At 43.2% G+C, this 15,355-nt stretch overlaps 1 long non-coding RNA gene across 1 annotated transcript; it reads right to left on the bottom strand.

Annotated features, from left to right (window-relative positions):
- Positions 1-1,844: 1,844 nt before the first annotated feature.
- Positions 1,845-9,407, bottom strand: LOC140850081 (uncharacterized). The gene is made up of 3 exons (XR_012132824.1): positions 7,026-9,407; positions 5,194-5,456; positions 1,845-3,209 (listed from the first exon to the last, which is right to left on the bottom strand). It is a non-coding gene; the product is annotated as an uncharacterized lncRNA (long non-coding RNA).
- Positions 9,408-15,355: the final 5,948 nt, after the last annotated feature.

Below are 15,355 nucleotides of genomic sequence, written 5' to 3'. Positions count from 1 at the left end.
TATTCACCATCAGCCTGTAAAAATACTTCACTTATGTCTTGGAAACATATAACTTAACTTTTGTCTGAGCACTTTTTATCTTTGAGCTTTGGAACACCAAACTAAATTCAATTGTAAATACTTTTTGACCAACACTAACATCAAAAGGGCTTCACTGTAATCCAGTTCATCTGAGCCAGGTTCACCATTTGTTTTCAGTCCCTTATTACCATGGAGCTGGTCAGTATCATTGAGAATAATTTTTTACACAAGACGGTGGCACACTGAGCCATGAACCATGTTTGGGGGCCACAGGCCACCATTCAACCTCTTCCTGCCTATACCCTGGGAAAGGTGGGCAAAAGGAATCCCTCCAAAGCCTCTGGGGAGTAACGGGTACCCAGGCCCTGGCCCCTGACCTTGGGAAAAACTTTCATATCTCCATGCCTTTTCCTCTGAAGTTCAGCAGGACTAGAATGACCTTCCTTCCCTGCTTGCCACACCCATAAAGTCCTATTCATCCTTCAAGTTCCACTGCAGAGGTAGTGGTAACAAAAACAATCATAATAAATTAGGTTTTCCTCTTCAGTGCTGTCCTAGCTTGCTATAATTTGCCTTTATAGCACTCATCAAAGTCTGTAGTGATATATTTGCATGATTATTTTATGAGTGCCTATAGATCCCGCTTGACTGAAAGCTACATGAGCAGACACCATTTACTTTGCTCACACTTGTCTTTATAGCCTACTACCATGTCTGGCACTTAGTAGGCACTCAGCTATTACTGAATGAATGAATTAACAGGTTTATGTTTATTGAGTACTTCCAATGTGTCAGGCACTGGGCTAAATGCTCCTGATACGTGGTCTCTTTTAATTTTCCCAACAACCTTCTGAGGTAGATATTATTATTACCCCTGTTGAATAGATAATGAAGCTGAGGCTCAAGAAGTCTCAAGAATTTTTCAGGGTCACATGCGTTATAATGGGGGCACTAGGATTCAAATATGAATTTGTCTACATCTAGAACTCAGCTCTCAATGATACCATACAGTTCCTATTTGAAATGGTCGACCTCCTGGACTGTTACCTTCTTGGACACCCTCATCCTAGAATTAGTTGTTTCCTACATCGTTTTTTCTCATAGCACTTCAGCCATTCCTCCATTACCACTCATCACATTGCATCATCAGGATTCAAATATGTGTCTGTGAGCTCCATGAGTGCATGGCCCATGCTTTATTCAACCAGCAAGCCAATTCTAACCACCTAGTCCATACCTTGTGCAATTATAATACTGGACAATCAGTGCCTAATGAACCCAGCATCAGTCTCTCTCAATACATTACTGTCCCCTCACAGTAAAGAAAACAGATGCCATTACTGTAGACAGATAATTAACCAAGTGAACAAATAGAGAACTCAGAGGCAGATCAGCCATATATGGAAACTTGACATGTGAGATAGGTGGCAACTGGAAAAGGATAGAGCCAGCACACTGGTCATCCATGTATAAAGGAATAAAATTAGACCCCCTTCATATATACCATATGCAACATTAATTCTTAATGGATCAAAGACATCCATGCGAAAAACAAAACTTTCAAACAAAGGAAATTAGTAATTGCACTGGCAATCAGGGAAATAAAAATTAAGACTGTGATGAGATAATCATTTAAAACCAGTAAACTGGCAAAAATTCAGAAATCTGAATCTGCGACAACTCAGTGCTGGCAAAGATGTGGCTCACTAGGAACTCTTAATGCACTGCTGGTGGGTGCACACATATACATATATACATATATATATTTACCAACCATTTTAGAAAAAAGTTTGGTAATATCTAAAATTATGTTATGGTTATGCTATAGTTTATTATATGCCATAAAAAAATGAACAATAGGTACAGCTGTGGAAAACAGTACAATGATTCCCCAAAACATAGCACATGTGTGGGTGCTTGATCCAGCACCCACACATGATCCAGCAATACCACTTCTTATATACCCCAAAGAAGTGAAAGTAGGGACTTGAGGAACATTTGTACATCCATGTTCACAGCAGCATTATTCACAAAAGCCAAAAGGTGGAAGCAGCACAAGCATCCAACAATGGGGGAATGGATAAAGAATATGTAGTGTGGTGTGTATAGACATATATACAGATATATATATATATACACGCACACAATGGAATATTATTCAGCTTTAGAAAGGAAGAAAATTCTAATCCATGCTACAATATGGATGAACTTTGAAAACATTATGAAGTTAAAATAAGCCAGAAGGACAAATATTGTACGATTCCACTCATATAAGATACCTAGAAGAGTTAAATTCATAGAGACAGAAAGTAAAGATTGCCAGGGGCTGTGGGGGAGAAAGGACCAGGGAGTTAGTGTTCAATGTATACAGAGTTTCAGTTGAGGAAGAAAAAAAGCTCTGGATATGGATGATGGTGGTAGTTACACAACAGTGTGAAAGTACTTACTGCCACAAACTGTACACTTAAAAATGGTTAAAACGGTAAGTTCTATTTATATACATCTTACCAAAATTTTTAAAAAATGGATAAGCAATGTATTTAGTCATTCTCCTGTCAGTGGACATTTAGGATATTTCTAGCTTTGTTCATCTGTTTTTGTTGCTGTCGCAGACAATGCTACTGTGAATGTTCTTTTCCATGCCTCCTGGTGCATATGTGTAAGAGATTCTATACAGTATTATGTCTAAAAATGGAATTGCTGGGTCAACTTTTACTATGCCAAAGTATTTTCCAAAGTGACTATACTATTTTACATAATTTACACCAGACAAATAATCATTTGAAAGAGTTGTTCAGGAAATGTTAAATTACAGCCAAAAGGAGGCAGGTGAATCTCTCAACTTAACCAGCTGTCTAGAAGAATACTGCCCAGAAAAGGGAACTTTGAGCAGATGGTACCTGCAATATTTCGTTCTTTTGCTGGGCATCTCTTTTAAGACCATTGGCTAATTGATGCCAGCTAGTGGTGGACCTCCAGCATGGCAAAAGGTCTGGAAACTCTGAAATGCAGGACAAGCTGAGTGAGATGGGGTGGTGGACTGGGAAAGCACTTCACGGACCTTCTGGAGAGTCTAGTTCGGAAGCACAGCTACTGTTTTTGCTTGGCTATGGCACTGGTCTCTTCTCTCTGGGAAGTTCATCCTCTTAAGTGAGCAGCCTCAGAGGACTCCAACCCACAGAATCAGCCTGGAAAAAGAAATGGGCAAATTAGGGAACACATGAAACCTAAATTAAACTATCAGAACAGCTGTCTTACAGGAGTGGATTCACTCTAGGAAGTTTGAGAGAGCAGGTCTGGTGGTTAGAGGCCAGAGGGGAACTGTATAAATTAGATCTGGTCAAGCACCCACAAAACAGGCTGCCTGTGATGTCCTGTGTGTGTTCAACCATCTAGATTGTCAAGGCTTCCAGGACTGGAGGCTGGGGAAGCTGAAAAAGATGACAGTGGGTCCTCATCCACTTGGAAATGATGATTCAAATGCATCTAACAGTAGACACGCCACCTGCCAGTAACAGTGTGCTGTCTTAGAATGACTCAGTCAGCATTTATTTTGAATTGGATTTTCTATTATTCCATAACCCATTCTGACCATGAACCGTATTAGCCCTATTCATGTTAAGTTGTGGTCCCTAAAGAACTAAAATTGCTTCCCAGACTTAGGTTTTACTATTTATAAACTAAGACATGCATTCTACTGATAAAACTTGTTTAAAGCAAATGCATGAATTTTGCTCTCTATTCCAGATGGGTCAGAGTTTGCTACCTCTCCTGTAAACAGTTTACCATCTTTTCAAGATTCCCCCATAAGCACTTTAAAGCACTGCTATATTCTGCTAATAAAGTTCTTCAATTACCTTTTATGGAAGCCCACAAGATACTGAACTTAAAGATTTATACAAATAGCCAAAGGCAGGTATCTTTTGATACTGTCCAATGCACAGTCATAAAAAAGAGACCACATAAGGTTCCTCAAGGGAGGAACAACCTAAGACAGGCACAGTCGCAGGGGGGCCATCAGGTGAGAAATTGGGGATCAACAGAGGTGAGGCTTAGAGCCTCACCCCTCCGTTTTGAGAGAAATCTGCATCCGTGGATGTTTTGTTGCCCTTGTCTAGCTTGGATTAATACTTAGTCTATAGGTACACACCTGATCATCTACTTTTGCCCTCTTACAGCACTAAACTATGTTTTCTACCTTTATCTTGCATCTACCTACCACTTCAGCATTTTATTAAAAAAAAAAATAATAATAATAATAAGGGAGAAATGTGGGATTCACAAATAAATCAAGTATAAAAATCAAACAAATATTCATATTTGTCCTGATTGTTTATAGTTCATAATGCGTGATCAAAACCAAAAGTTTCTGTGATGACTGCCCTTGCACTGTTCACCATGTAAGAACTTATTCACTATGTAAGAACTTGTTCACCATGTAAGAACTTGTTCGTTATGCTTCAGAAGATTGGAGACTGTTGAGAATTAGGCTTGGGGTTGATTAATGATTGTGCATTAAGTCCCCTATACAGAATTTTATTGTTGTTAACAACCATTTGATCAATGAATATGAGAGATGCCCTCTCAAAAAAAAAAAGGGGGACCACAAATAAGTTAGCTAATTACATGTCACTATAAAACCACTGGATATAGACTAAAGGCTGCTGAAAGATTTTGATCAATAGTGACTCCAACTTGAACACCATGAGAAATGTGAGGCATGATGCTGATGTCTTTTCCTAAATCTGGCAATTTCTTTTCTAAACTGTAATTAAATCAGTGAAAATTGTATATAGTCGCACGAGTTACACACATTTTTTTAGCAGCAATCATGAAACCAAATCCCCACTGACAAAAATCTAAAACACTACAGTTGTCAATGTTTTAAATGTCAGATCCTATGCTTATTTATTTTGCAAGCCACTCCAGGGAAGCCAGACATCAGCCCAGATCTCCCTGCCACATAGAAGAAAGGCTTCAGGAAGTCCTCGATAGCTGATGGAAGACCCCGGTGAGTTCTCTTTGTCTCTTCCCTGGCACCATTTGGCTGGTGTCACTGTGAAATTTCCTCCTTCTGCTGCTGGTATTGGCACCACATCAAATCTTGGCTCAACAGATCAGTGTGTGCTGAGCCACAATAGGTGCAGGAATTAAGTAACCCCCTGTACCCACATTTGAATTTTCCAGCTCCTGGGCAAGTTGGCTCAGGCATGCTTCCTCCTTTTGTCAGCCTTTGGCTTCCTCAGCCCAGGATGGACTGGCGGCCTGGCACAACCTGAGCTGGCTGCTTCATCACTGTATTGGCTGAATCACTGACAGCATGTTTGAAGGTGTCCTTTCATTCTTCTGAGGCAACTTCTTTTTGTGGAATCACTTCTCCCTCAGAACACAGTTTGGGGTGCTGCCTCGCCTGGGTCCTCAGCCACATCTGGAGACTGTCATAAAAAGGAGGTAATCCAGTGTTGGGCCTCAGGAACCCAACACCCACCCTCCTCCTGCCCCAGAGTGGGAGGCACAGAGAAGTAGCATGGGCCACCTGTAGAGACTGCGTCAGGAAAATAAGATGACTCAGAGCCACAAAGAACTTAGCAATGAATAGAAAGAACTTCAGCATCATGTACTTTATACCTGGGCAGTACCAAATATGTACCTCCTTTTTAGGGTTAATAGTGAATTTGAATCAGGGCTGGCTCTCAGCCTGACACCAGGATTGGGGCTGTTGTTCATTGGGGAATATCAAAGCAGTCCACTAGAAATGCTTGAGACTTACTAGAGCTGGTGACTTTTACCTATAAACACCCCAAGCCACTCTGTGACCTCACAACAGAAATATCTGAACCAATGGCTGGGATGCACCAAACTGGTCTACAGGTGGTGCAGAGAGAAGACTGAGGGACGTAATCAGAGGTAAGAAGCAGAAAGAACTAGATGCCAATAGCCAGGATGCTTTCATGCACAGCACAGGGTGAGAACACGACCGAGTTAGGATATGGCAAAGGTGAGAAAGAAGGCACGGTGGCAGTTAGGGAGGAAAGCAGTTGCACTGGCATTCTTAAACAAAATTTGTTAATTTATTTCTTAAACAAAAACCAAAAGTATATTTCTGGATCCCAAAGTGGAAAGGACTAGTTTCTTTCAAAACCAACATAGGCATTGGTAGCCTAAGGAGGCAAAGGGATGTTAAAAGCAGCCTCAGTCTGGTATCAGCCAATTACACAGTGAGATGAAGGAAATCCCCAAATGGCCTGGTGGGAAGGGCGCATGGAGCTGGAACACTGTGCAGGCAGGCTGGGGAGGGGCTGGCACTGAAGGGCTGATCTCCTCCCAAGGAAAGCTTCAGGCACTGAATATGCAGAGGCCCTGGGTGCAGACAGGCCAGGCAGCCAGTTGGCATGGAGGCCTTTGGACACTGTGATGCGGATACTCGGCTCTACTTGCCTGGCAACTTCCGGGCACTCCTCCTCCCCCATCTTCACCAAGCTATTACCAAGAGAAAGGAAAGATGTATTTCATGATCCTAGAGAAAGTTTCCCTTTTCTCTAGGAGCCAAATCTTTTCTCATGCAGAAAATAAAAAGGAAACCCAAGCTGAGTCATCAGAAAAAAATTATAACCTGATATACTAAGATCAATTGAAACTTTTGTGACTAAAGAGTTCTCTTTAAGTTCTCTTCTCAAAGCCAGCTTGTCCTAGGATGCTGGATGTCAGGCTATTTAAGTTAACTTTGATGCCCTACTGGTTTAGCCAACGAGACCTCCTACAAGCATACTTGGCCCTGCCTAATTCCTGAGCCTATCACAACAAAGGCAGTCGCTGGCTGGGATCCTAGCATCCTGCCCAGCTCCTTCCAGGCTTCATTTCCTGGAAATTGGACTCTAACCCTGGATCCCCAGCTACTGACTGGGGTCCTGCATAAAGTCCACCTCTCACCTGGGATCACCTCACCATTTGCTAGCTACCTTTGAGTACCGCCCCCAGCTAGAAACCACAGACACAGCACACACCTTTAATAGGGCTGGATCCTCTTAACGGTGAGATGGCCCAAGGTCTCCACTTCTCCCCACTCTGGATTGCTTGTGGCTCATCCTTCTACCAGTTCCTCCTGCTCCTCACAAGCCCTTGCTTCCATGTTAAGCCCACCTAAATCATGACGAGCTTCAACGTTCTGTAAGGGCAGACACAAACTTCTGCTTCTGACCTCAAAGGTGCAGATCACATAGCACTTCTGACATCAAAGGTGAAGATCACACAGCCTTTTAGAAACAACCTGGTAAGAAAAATGTATTAAAGTGGACACTTTTTCCTAAAGGCCATATGAATGGAGTGTGGTCAAATCCCTGACCTTGGAAAGTCATTCAAGGAATCCACTAGGTCCTCTCTCCCTAGCATTATCCAAGCACTTTGACCACGTCATGGTAAGACAGTTGGCAGCAGTGTGACGCAGGGATACACAGGTGGGGGCCACCCTATGCAGGGTTTGGAGGCTCTGTGGAAGAGCAGAGAGGGAAGTCTCATACGGTACATATGGATATGGCATTTCTCTAAGGTTTACCTCATCACTCATCACGCACTCTTATAGAGGTGATAAGTGAAATTGATATTTTCTTCTTTGACTCAAACATTCACTCCCCAGGGACATAATCTCAATTCAGTTTCCAAGAGAAGTTTTGCCAGAAATATTGCCAATTCTGCTGTCCAGGGCCTTTACAAGAATTTAGTTATCTTATGGCCACTAAGTGACAAAATAATTTTCAGGAGACTCTCAGGTTGGTTCCAGATAGCTAAGAAACACGTGCACATATTAAGCAGTATTCTTTTAAGTAATCTAGACACTAAGACAATATTCCCCAAAGCATGTTCCAATGGACAGTATCAAGAATTATAAGGAAAATGTTTCTTGTTAAATAAACTTGGGAAATACAGGGTGAAACAAAGCTAAACAGACCTTTACTGCAGACCTTCCAGGGACTTTTATATGTAAGTGGGCACCAGAACCTGCAGCAAGAGGGTCTGTCATATGTAGCCTTTCCCACACTTTTTGGTCACCAATCTTTCTCTCCTTTAGTTTTTCTTCCCCTTAAGAGAATCACATGAACTTGGTTGCCCAGAACAGAGCCACTTTAATGTTAACTAAAAGTATATGGTTAGATCACCTTGACCTCTATGAAAAGCATGCTCCTGGAACCCTACTGGAATAGACAGTGATCATCCATGGTGGCTGAAATCCATAGATGAAAAGCCCACAGGGAACACTATCATGTATGGATCAGGCTGACACCCACTGAACCCCTCTGATGAGTCTCAGCACTCCAAGAAGAGAGGCACTCCTAGTTATAAACTTAAAAGAATTAAAAACAGGTCTTTGAGCAAGAATTTGTACATGAATGTTCATAGTTCACATATTCACGTAGTTTATAGTTTGACTATTCACAGAAGTCAAAAGATGGAAACAACTTAAATGTCCCTCAACTGATGAATGGATAAATAAAATGTGGCATATACATACAACAGAGAATATGATTCAGTCATAAAAAGGATTTAAGTACTGATTCCTACTAAACATTTATGAACCCTGAAAACACTATACTAAGTGAAAGAAGCCAGTCACAAAAGGCTACATATTATATGATCTCATTTATATGAAATACCCAAAATAGAAAAAGCCATAGAGACAAGAAGCAGATTAGTGGTTGCCAGGGATCAGGGGAAGGGGACTGGAGATTAATGGGTACAGGGTTTCTTTTTGGGGTGATGGAAAAGTTCTGGAATTAGTGGTGATGGTTACATGACATTGTGAGTACACTGAATGCCACTGACCTGTACACTCTGATATGGCTAAAATGGTGAATTTGATGGTATGCATATGAGACAGGGACCATAGGTGTAGTCAGAGTAGGTTTAGGGCCTCTGGGAAAAGCAGGGCAGAATATTTACAGTCAGAGCAATGTAACAATGGGCAAAGAAGTCCCCATTGAAACTCTGTTAAGCATTATGCAAAGTCAAGGTCACACTAATTCTCTAGGGGAAGATACCTAAGAATATAGACATCTTCAGTGAGATCAGTTACAGGTCAAAAGACCAGGAGTAACTTGGTCTGGAATGTTTGAGTGTTCTGCAAGGGTATCAGCATAACCCGTGAATCCCGCTGTCAGCCCTAGCAATCAGATTATGACCCAGCCCACCTTGACAGGGCAGGTGATGCAAGTCCACACCCCAAAGTTTTTTTCGTGTTCTCGAAAAATCCTCAACTGCCTATAAAACCCCCTAGACAACGCACCACTACGGTCTCTCTTGTCCCCTCCTGGCGTGAGCTGGGAGCTCTGTCCTTTCACTGTATCTCTAAATAAAAGCCTGTACCTTTCTCTCCTACCTTGACTGTTTGTGAAGCTCATTCTTCAGCTTCGCAAACAAGAACCCCGGCATCACATATTTTACCACAACGAGAGAGACAGACAGAAAGAGAAAGCATGAGAGAGAGAGCATGAGAGAGAGAAAGCAGAAAGGCAGGATATACCTCCTGGTGGAGTACAACAGGAAGTTCACAGCCCCAAAATCCAATTTGATTATGCCTTCAGGGCTAAGTTTATAGGAATAATAAGGGGGAAGAGGAACATATTCAACAACTCCAAAGGGTACATTCAGCAAAATACAAAATGAGGGGCGTCTAAGGCACAAATGGTCTCTTCAACAAACAAGTGACAAAGGAAAAAAAAAAAAGAGGGAGGGTGAACAGATTTTAAAAGGTTTACAAGACCTATCAACCAAATGCAATGTATAAACTGCTTGGATCCTGATTTAAATAAATCAACTATTTTGAAAAAAACATTAATGAGACAGGGAAATTTGATTTGATGACTGGATTTTTTATGTTATTAAGCAATTATTGCTAAATTTGTAGGTGTGCTAATGGTATGGTAATACAAAAAAAGAAAGATTTTATTTTTAGGCATACATACTGAAGCATTCATGGATAAAAAAGATATGTTTGGAATTTGCCATACAGTGTAAGGGAAGGGGGGGAAATGGATGGCAACTTAAAAACAAGATTAGCCATGAACTGATAATTGCTTGAAGTTTGGTGTTCTAATTTTGTATTCAGTTTGAAAATGTCCATAACATTCTTTTTAAGAAAGACATTGCTGAACAATGAATGAAAAGAAGGAGCTAAAGTTTTGGACATTGGTAATTTTCTAATAATCAAACCACTGATAGATGAAGGATGTTAAAATTAGACCTAAAGATTGTAAGATCAGAACTTTTTAGATTGTCTTTGCATCTTTTCTGTCATACTTTGGAAAAGAAAATACCATTCTCAAAAAGCAGAATGGAGATTACCTTCAGAGTCAAGAGAAGTAAAAATAAAAGCTAGCACTTTTTGAGGATTTACTGTGTTCGGTGTTTTGCATGTGCTAATATCTTGTTCACAAACCTCTACAGGCTTCCTAGCCCATTCAAAGTAACATACACGTTCTTCACCATGATGTCCAGGATAACTTGGCACCTGATACCACTCTCCCTGTGCTGGACTCCTCTCTATTCTGTGAATACAGTTGGTACTCTCCTGTCTCAGGGCCTTTGGACTCACTGTTCACACTACCAGATCATCTTTCTCCCAGCTAGCTGGGTGGTTCCCCCCTCACTTCCTCTAGGGAAGACTTTCCCTATCCATCTCCTTATGTAACACAGTTGTGCACCCACATCCATACCATCACTCTCCTCCCTTTTACCCTTTTTCTCGTGCTTTATTGTTATTTTTTAGCACTCATCACTCCCTGACAAATTGTTTATTGTCTGCCTGCCTCAGTGGACTGCAAACTCCATTAGACCTGGGCTTTGCTTTTTTTATTATTTTTATTAAGGTACCATTGATATACAATCTTATGAAGATTTCACATGAGCAATATTGTGATTAGTACATTCACCCATATTATTAAGTTCCCCCACACCCCATTGCAGTCACTGTCCATCAGTGTAGTGAGATGCTACACAGTCACTACTTGTCTTCTCTGTGCTGTAGTGCCTTTCCGGTGCCCCCCTATATTATGTGTGTTAATAATAATGCTGGGCTTTCTTTTTATTCATAGGATAATGTTCTCAGAACAATGTGTGACACACAGAAAGTACCCACTAATTATCCACTGAATGAATGAATGAGTCTGTTGGCAGCCGCGCTCAGAAAATAGCGCCCAATGCAGGGCAGCCGGAAGGCCCCGAACTTCCTAATGACAAATCATCCCACACCACTAAACTACATGCTAATTGCGCCTTGGCATAAGGACCAATGAGACCCACCAAATGGTTATGCTAATAAGGCATATGGAGCCGCACCAACCAGGTCAGAGCATGAGAACTATATAAGCAAGCCTCTCCTTCCCCTCTGGGTCCTGCCCAACTCATTTGTTTCACAAAGAGCTGAAGAATAAAGCTTTCTGCAGAAGAATCCTGCTGTTGTTGCGTGCTGTTCTTGCCGGCGAGGACGGGGCGCGCGACAAGTGGTGCCGAAACCCGGGAACCAGAACATCACCGGCACAGGGAGGACCCTTCAGACATCTGGAGAGGATTCAGAACTGCAGGTCAGAAGAAAGCCCGGAGGGGTAAGTTCCGAGAGGCCCCTGCTTTTTAGGATGATGGTTGATGGTTCTCTGTAAATAAGGAGGCACCATGGGGAATGCACCGTCATTAGTCACGGCGCTGCAGACAGCTCTCAAAGAGCGAAACTTGAAGGTCTCCAGCAAAGTCTTAGGATCTTTTGTGAAGGAGATAGACCGTGTGGCCCCCTGGTTCATTTGTTCAGGGTCCCTCTCAATCCCGAGCTGGGACAAACTGGGGAAAGATCTTGATAGAGAGGAGGAGGAGGGTAGCCTGAGGGGAGGCACCAGGTCCCTCTGGAAACTGATTAGAGCTTGTCTGCAAGATGAGAGATGTGAAAAGGTAATAAAAGAAGGTCAGAGAGCATTGACAGATATCCAAGAGAGCATGTCAGAAACGGAACGGGAAACAGAGAGCGCGCGCGGCCGAAAAAAGGCCACAAAAACGAAAGTAAAGAAACCCCAGAGTGAGGGAGAAAGCCCGCCTAGGGCAAAAGCGAAAGAGCCCCGAGAAGCGAGTGACGATCGCCTCGGAGAAAATAGTAAATACCCCTGGAAAGAGTTGAGGGACCTCCAACTCTCCAATAGGGAATCTGAGGAGGAATTAACGTCCGCAGAGGAAGGGGAAGAAAATAAAACCGCAGAGTGTAGAAGTAAGGGAACCAGCAAAGTTGAAAAGCGGACCAAGGAAAAAATGAAAGCAGGGTATCCCCCGACGCCCTTTGCCCCGCCACCTTACGTGAGTGGCGCACTCTCCTTTTGCCACCCAGATACTCTTCAGGCAATTAGACAAATGTTTCCTGTATTTGAGGATAACGGTGTACGCTCTCACCAACCCCTGAGTCATAAACAAGTTAAAGACTTAGCGGAATCCGTCCGAGCGTATGGGGTCAGTGCCAACTATACCATAGCACAAGTTGAGAGATTAACAGAGACAGCCATGACACCCGCAGACTGGCAATATGTAACTAAGGCATGCCTTTCTAGTATGGGGCAATACATAGAATGGAAGGCATTGTGGCATGATATCAGTATGACCCAGGCACGCGCAAACGCGGCCGAAGGACAGCCTGCATGGTCATATGATATGCTGACGGGCCAAGGACAGTGGGTAGCCAACCAGACCGCCTTTCCCTTACAGGTATACGCACAAATAAACACGTGCGCCGCCAAGGCATGGAAAGCCCTCACCAACAAAGGAGAAGTATCAGGCAATTTGACAAAAATTATTCAGGGGCTGAGCGAGCCATTTTCTGACTTTGTCGCTCGTATGATGGAGGCCGCCGGCAGAATATTTGGAGATCAGGAACAAGCAATGCCCCTAGTGGAGCAATTAGTATTTGAACAATGTACCAAGGAATGCAGACAGGCGATAACACCCTGGAAACAAAAAGGGATACATGCCTGGTTGAAAGCCTGTAGAGAAATAGGAGGACCACTCACCAACGCAGGCCTAGCCGCACCATATTACAGAGCCACAAACAAGCCAGGATCACTAACAGAAGTATTAAATGCTTTCACTAATCTGTCACGAGACCTGTCCCAGTATCTTTCAGGAAACTGGTCCCAGGACTTCGATGGGACACTAGAAGAGCTGCGGCGAGAAATTATCCACATCAACTCCACCCGTCTAGATATTTCCGTAGCGGAAGGACTCTCTTCCTAGTTCCTCAGAGCTCTCTCCCACATCAAGGAGTGGGCGGGCATGGCTGGGATGGGCGTGTTCCTGCTTGGAGGTCTCATGCTCTTACTCTGGTTGTTATGCAGACTCCGCAACCAACATAAGCAGGACAAGGTGATCCTTGCTCAAGCCTTAATGGCGATAGACGTTGGCGCCTCTCCCCAAGTGTGGCTCAACATGCTTAAGAAGGAAGCTCGGCTTTAGCTTGAGGTAGCTCTTGCACCCTGAGCCCATGTGGCACTGCACCAGGCCCGAGTACCTCAATGCTTAATCACAGCTTTCTTTAAGAAGCTCATGGTGCAAGAGGGTTGAGAAAAAGGGTCCAAACCCTTTGTACCAAGCGGTCCCAACGCCAGCCAGAGGATGCGAGGCAAAGCACTGCAAGAGGTCTTGGACCCCTCTGAGAGGCATGCCTGACTGCATAGGGGTAGATGCCCAGAACCCCTCTCCAAAAAGGGGGCATCAGGAAGTATGATGGAGGTCAGGCCTCTGTCTCCGCCTCTGCTGGCAAGTTCCGCCTTGAGCTTCTGTTAGACAAAAAAGGGGGAGATGTTGGCAGCCGCGCTCAGAAAATAGCGCCCAATGCAGGGCAGCCGGAAGGCCCCGAACTTCCTAATGACAAATCATCCCACACCACTAAACTACATGCTAATTGCGCCTTGGCATAAGGACCAATGAGACCCACCAAATGGTTATGCTAATAAGGCATATGGAGCCGCACCAACCAGGTCAGAGCATGAGAACTATATAAGCAAGCCTCTCCTTCCCCTCTGGGTCCTGCCCAACTCATTTGTTTCACAAAGAGCTGAAGAATAAAGCTTTCTGCAGAAGAATCCTGCTGTTGTTGCGTGCTGTTCTTGCCGGCGAGGACGGGGCGCGCGACATGAGTCCACACCAAAAACCATTCAGGCAAAGGTGCTCATGTATCTTTGGTGGCTGAAGTGTGTACTTCTCTACTGGTCAAGAACCTGGCTTGGCAGGACCTAGTTGAACTGGCCAAGACTGCAGAGTAGCCAAATGCCTTGCTGTAAGAGAAGATCTGTGCTCAGTTCATTCCAGCCTATGGGAGGCACAGCTGGAGGAGACAGCCTACAGCTCTTTTTAGGCTGGGATGGCTGTTCTTTTCCTGAGAAGAATGGGATTAGATGAAGGTCCAGCTGAGGGGTGGTAGCATCTGCTGGGAATAAACTTGGAAGAAATGACATAACTGGATGGAGTATTCTGGGATCACAAGAACATAGTGCAATCAAGCATCTACAGAGGGTCTGAGGTTCCCAAATGAATTCATGTTCATGGGAGAGCTGAACAATACACAGATGGATCAGAAATTCTGAGTGGCAAACATCCCACCGAGCAATACTCTGCAGGAGACCAGGGCCCTAGCAGCTGCGGGATGGATTTTTGAAGACTTTCACACCTACCCAAAGATGACTTCTTGAATTACTCTTCAGGTTGCTGTCCAAAGGAATGTGGGTTTTCTCCATAGCTAAGACCTTCCTTTGGAACCCAAGGCAGGCAACTGACCATACTCAGACGCTGGGACTTTCCTATGTCTCTACCCTAATACTGTAATAGAACTGAGTTTCCATATGTAATCAAAGAAAGTAGTGAGCTTATCTGCTTATGAAACAGCATGATTGAAATAATGGAACTTTGAGAGGGGAAGTGTGTCTCACCTTGTCAGGTTCTCACTTCCTATAAGCTGTATAACAAAATAATGTTAATGACCTGAACATTTAAATCAACTAGGTGATCCTGCTGATGAAAAGGTTCCTGTGGGAAAAATTTTGGTAAGCAACCCTTAATTTATAGTTTCAAAAATGAAACTATAAATTATATAGTTTCATTTTTATACTTCCGGTTTTCACATAGCAAAGTATCTCTTCACATCAGCCAGTTTCCTGATCTCCAAGCCACCTTGCTGAGTATGTGTTAGTTATGCCAAATAATCATCTCTTGGCTGTGAAAAGATTTTCTGGCAGGCTTTCAAAGACAAGGACAGATGTCTTTCCACTGAGGGTACTCCCAGCTCTGTTTTAACAAATACTGAAATTCTGTAGGAAAC

The sequence above is a fragment of the Manis javanica genome, chromosome 6, assembly GCF_040802235.1.
Source record: "Manis javanica isolate MJ-LG chromosome 6, MJ_LKY, whole genome shotgun sequence".
Classification (NCBI taxonomy): Eukaryota; Metazoa; Chordata; class Mammalia; order Pholidota; family Manidae; genus Manis; species Manis javanica.
This window is presented reverse-complemented; position numbering and strand designations above follow the sequence as displayed.